At 46.2% G+C, this 6,000-nt stretch overlaps 1 protein-coding gene across 1 annotated transcript in view; it reads right to left on the bottom strand.

The window, feature by feature from the left end:
- The window catches only part of LOC129835989 (carbohydrate sulfotransferase 15-like), a 172,093-nt gene extending 166,655 nt beyond the window's left edge, over positions 1–5,438 (bottom strand). Inside the window, exon 1 of the mRNA XM_055901703.1 lies at positions 5,126–5,438. The gene's annotated coding sequence lies outside the window, so the exon portion shown is untranslated. The remainder of the gene's footprint in view (positions 1–5,125) is intronic.
- Positions 5,439–6,000: the final 562 nt, after the last annotated feature.

Consider the following 6,000-nt stretch of genomic DNA (forward strand, 5'->3'; position numbering starts at 1 on the left):
GTGTCTGCATACAGACCATCTGTACCTGACTAGGGTGGCTGCATACAGACCATCTGTACCTGACTAGGGTGGCTGCATACAGACCATCTGTACCTGACTAGGGTGTCTGCATACAGACCATCTGTACCTGACTACAGTGTCTGCATACAGACCATCTGTACCTGACTACGGTGTCTGCATACAGACCATCTGTACCTGACTACGGTGTCTGCATACAGACCATCTGTACCTGACTACGGTGTCTACATACAGACCATCTGTACCTGACTAGGGTGTCTACATACAGACCATCTGTACCTGACTAGGGTGTCTGCATACAGACCATCTGTACCTGACTAGGGTGTCTGCATACAAACCATCTGTACCTGACTACAGTGTCTGCATACAGACCATCTGTACCTGACTACAGTGTCTGCATACAGACCATCTGTACCTGACTAGGGTGTCTGCATTCAGACCATCTGTACCTGACTAGGGTGTTTGCATTCAGACCATCTGTACCTGACTAGGGTGTCTGCATACAGACCATCTGTACCTGACTACGGTGTCTGCATACAGACCATCTGTACCTGACTACGGTGTCTGCATACAGACCATCTGTACCTGACTACGGTGTCTGCATACAGACCATCTGTACCTGACTACGGTGTCTGCATACAGACCATCTGTACCTGACTACGGTGTCTACATACAGACCATCTGTACCTGACTAGGGTGTCTGCATTCAGACCATCTGTACCTGACTACGGTGTCTGCATACAGACCATCTGTACCTGACTAGGGTGTCTGCATACAAACCATCTGTACCTGACTACAGTGTCTGCATACAGACCATCTGTACCTGACTACGGTGTCTGCATACAGACCATCTGTACCTGACTAGGGTGTCTGCATTCAGACCATCTGTACCTGACTGCGGTGTCTGCATTCAGACCATCTGTACCTGACTACGGTGTCTGCATACAGACCATCTGTACCTGACTACGGTGTCTGCATACAGACCATCTGTACCTGACTAGGGTGTCTGCATACAGTCCATCTGTACCTGACTAGGGTGTCTGCATACAGACCATCTGTACCTGACTACGGTGTCTGCATACAGACCATCTGTACCTGACTAGGGTGTCTGCATACAGACCATCTGTACCTGACTAGGGTGTCTGCATACAGACCATCTGTACCTGACTACAGTGTCTGCATACAGACCATCTGTACCTGACTACAGTGTCTGCATACAGACCATCTGTACCTGACTACAGTGTCTGCATACAGACCATCTGTACCTGACTACAGTGTCTGCATACAGACCATCTGTACCTGACTACAGTGTCTGCATACATACCATCTGTACCTGACTACGGTGTCTGCATACAGACCATCTGTACCTGACTAGGGTGTCTGCATACAGACCATCTGTACCTGACTAGGGTGTCTGCATACAGTCCATCTGTACCTGACTAGGGTGTCTGCATACAGACCATCTGTACCTGACTAGGGTGTCTGCATACAGACCATCTGTACCTGACTACAGTGTCTGCATACAGACCATCTGTACCTGACTACAGTGTCTGCATACAGACCATCTGTACCTGACTACAGTGTCTGCATACAGACCATCTGTACCTGACTACAGTGTCTGCATACAGACCATCTGTACCTGACTACAGTGTCTGCATACAGACCATCTGTACCTGACTACAGTGTCTGCATACAGACCATCTGTACCTGACTACAGTGTGTGCATACAGACCATCTGTACCTGACTACAGTGTCTGCATACAGACCATCTGTACCTGACTACAGTGTCTGCATACAGACCATCTGTACCTGACTACAGTGTCTGCATACAGACCATCTGTACCTGACTACAGTGTCTGCATACAGACGATCTGTACCTGACTACAGTGTCTGCATACAGACCATCTGTACCTGACTACGGTGTCTGCATACAGACCATCTGTACCTGACTAGGGTGTCTGCATTCAGACCATCTGTACCTGACTACGGTGTCTGCATACAGACCATCTGTACCTGACTACGGTGTCTGCATACAGACCATCTGTACCTGACTACGGTGTCTGCATACAGACCATCTGTACCTGACTACGGTGTCTGCATACAGACCATCTGTACCTGACTACGGTGTCTGCATACAGACCATCTGTACCTGACTAGGGTGTCTGCATACAGACCATCTGTACCTGACTAGGGTGTCTGCATACAGACCATCTGTACCTGACTAGGGTGTCTGCATACAGACCATCTGTACCTGACTAGGGTGTCTGCATTCTGACCATCTGTACCTGACTAGGGTGTCTGCATTCTGACCATCTGTACCTGACTAGGGTGTCTGCTTACAGACCATCTGTACCTGACTACAGTGCCTGCATACAGGCCATCTGTACCTGACTACGGTGTCTGCATACAGACCATCTGTACCTGACTAGGGTGTCTGCATACAGACCATCTGTACCTGACTAGGGTGTCTGCATACAGACCATCTGTACCTGACTAGGGTGTCTGCATACAGACCATCTGTACCTGACTAGGGTGTCTGCATACAGACCATCTGTACCTGACTAGGGTGTCTGCATACAGACCATCTGTACCTGACTACGGTGTCTGCATACAGACCATCTGTACCTGACTACGGTGTCTGCATACAGACCATCTGTACCTGACTACGGTGTCTGCATACAGACCATCTGTACCTGACTACGGTGTCTGCATAGAGACCATCTGTACCTGACTAGGGTGTCTGAATACAGACCCTCTGGAACAAAAAAATGTGCAAGAACAAGACAGCTATGTCGCATATCTCCCCCCTCTCTCTCTGCTTCTCTCTCTCTCTCTTTCTCCCCCCTCTCTCTCTGCTTCTACCCCCCCCCCTCTCTAGGTCTCTTCCTCTCCCCACCCCCTCTCTCTCTCATTTTCACCCCCCCCCCCCCCCCCCTCTCTCTCCCCCCTGTTTCTCTCCCCTCTCTCTCCCTCTCTCCTGAACATGCATTTCCAGTCTGCTTCAGTCAAGACATTGATGTGTCTGTTGTCAGATCTCATCCATCTCATGAGGTCCTCTGAACCATTGTCTCATCCAATAGCTAAATGTTCAACACCTACACTCTTTGAAGAAAAGTGGATACCTAGAACTTAAAAGGGGTTCTTCGGCTGTCCCCATAGCAGAACCCTGGGGATTTTTATTGTACCTTTATTTTAACTAGGCAAGTCAGTTAAGAACAAATTCTTATTTTCAATGTCGGCCTACCGGGGAACAGTGGGTTAACTGCCTTGTTCAGGGGCAGAACGACAGATTTGTACCTTGTCAGCTCGGGGATTTGAACTTGCAACCTTTCGGTTACTAGTCCAACGCTCTAGCCACTAGGGTACGCTGCAGGCTCAGGTCTAGTAGACAGATCAGATCTATTAGACAGATCAGATCTATTAGACAGATCAGATCTATTAGACAGATCAGATCTATCTGTCTAATAGATCTGATCTGACAGCTCTGTCTAATAGATCTGATCTGACAGCTCTGTCTAATAGATCCGATCTGACAGCTCTGTCTAATAGATCCGATCTGACAGCTCTGTCAGATCGGATCTATTAGACAGAGCTGTCAGATCGGATCTATTAGACAGAGCTGTCAGATCGGATCTATTAGACAGAGCTGTCAGATCAGATCTATTAGACAGAGCTGTCAGATCAGATCTATTAGACAGAGCTGTCAGATCGGATCTATTAGACAGAGCTGTCAGATCATATCTATCAGACAGAGCTGTCAGATCATATCTATCAGACAGAGCTGTCAGATCAGATCTATTAGACAGAGCTGTCAGATCGGATCTATTAGACAGAGATGTCACTCACACTTAAAAACAAGTACCCAGATCTGGGATCAGATTTCACCACAAACACATGAGGGTTTAAAAAACAAGTACCCAGATCTGGGATCAGATTTCACCACAAACACATGAGGGTTAAAAACAAGTACCCAGATCTGGGATCAGATTTCACCACAAACACATGAGGGTTTAAAACAAGTGCATGTGATCCTAAATATGTGTTTCTGAGGATAAGCCACTTCCACGCGCCACCAATCCCGTCACTGGCCAACTAGTCATCTCGAGGCAGGCATAGCTAATCAATAAAGAGGATGGGATGGGCTGAAAATATGAATGGAAAACATCAAAGAGATCTTCCAACTGATACCCCCCCCTTCTAGTTATCAAATAATCATATCCTTTGCGTCATGTGAATACTAATTAACTGGCTGTTCGTAACCGGGCTGTTCGTAACCGGGCTGTAATGCATTGCTTCAGGTGAGGAGAAAGAGAGGAGAACTCCGTTCAGCAGCCTGACCTGGTTCCTATTGGCCACATCTTGTTATGTAGAACTCTCTTTTGTTTCAGCTTTTTTTGGATGATAAACAACGCCTTCCCTGTGTAACAGCGAGGGAATGTCGCCTGCGAAAACAAGGCTACTGTGTCAAACTAATGTTGAGATGTCAGAAACCCGACACCGACAACAACAACGACGTTACATTGAATGACTGTGAGGACACAAGTGCGGGTAGAGAGATAAAGATGATTCTACCGACGCCTACGAGAACCGCGGCGATGATGCGCGTAGACTGTCAAATCATACACAAAAACTGCCATAGAACGGCCACGTGATAAAACCGGATCACTTCTCTAGCCGAGAACGTTTCTGTAACCGGCTGTCGGTGGAATTCTGAGGAAAAACTAAACCGACCAACTCTTTGAGTTCGCTAAGATGCATAGTAACGCATTCATCCAGCACGAATAGCCCAGGCACCGCTTCGCTGAAAGGGGTCCGTTATTCTGACCGGTCTTCGGTTTAAATGAATGACCGGTAACAACACACAAGTTCTAACAAATAATTCGGGCCAAAAAATATTTTCTATTAATATTGGGTCCAAAAATAGAATATATTCATCATATTGTAGGTTATCGTGTTTTCAAACAAAGGACATTTAACTTCCAACAACCCCACAGTAGGAGGTAGCCTGGTTCATCATCCACTGCCTTTTCTAAACCGACTGAATAAAACATAAATATACAATAACCAAAAACATTATCACATAGGATAAGGTTGAAATATAACATACCATGAAGTCCTCTTGTTGTCGGCAGCTTTCGACACGAGTCGGCGTTTAAACAAGTGTTCTCGTGATCGGCGGATATAATTCCATATCGGTTAGACAACAACGGATATTTAATGGTCCTTGTGATTTCATTTTCTACTCTTGACAGTCCATGTCATGGCTAGAACTTCAGGGAACCTTCTTTCGAATATGTGCGTCTTTTGTGTTGTGACAGCGTGTAGTTGTGTCTTCTCTTCCGGGGCTGGATCGGAGTGAACGACCTTTCTGGATCATAGAGGGGGCTCTCTCTTCTCTCGCAGTGATTTTCCAAGTTGTAGCCTCGCTAGACGGGAGAGGTGGGAGGTGGGGGGGGGGGGGGGGGGGGGGTCCTGGGGAAGGGCCGCAGGAGAGGAGGGGGGTGAGGGGAAACAGAAATGACCAGCTGCTTTGCTTCTCCCAATCATGAGTCAGTTGAAATATATTCCTTTCAGTAAAACAATTTGATCAGTATAGATTATTAACAGCAATTCGTTTTTGTAGACTAACATTCAACATGAGCTTTTTGAACGCTTGACTGTTTGAGAACTCCATGCTTTTTAAATGTGTGATGACTATACAGATGTAGGATCTTAATTTGATCACCCTGATACAGGAGGAACTTTACTGCATGCAGGGAATTTAATACTTGTATATGAAATTTAAAAAGACTTCTGAAGTTTGGTAATTTCCACTTAAAAATGTCAGACTTTTCCCTTATGAAAAATGCATCAACCTTTTACATAAATGTTAATTAATTATAATCCACATAATAAACTCCTGTTGCTGCAGGATAATTTTCCTCCTGTAGCAAAACCGGCTCAAATCAAGAGCCCACATCTTGTCGTGGTCGACAATGTTGA

The sequence above is a fragment of the Salvelinus fontinalis genome, chromosome 37 (assembly GCF_029448725.1).
Source record: "Salvelinus fontinalis isolate EN_2023a chromosome 37, ASM2944872v1, whole genome shotgun sequence".
Lineage (NCBI taxonomy): Eukaryota > Metazoa > Chordata > Actinopteri > Salmoniformes > Salmonidae > Salvelinus > Salvelinus fontinalis.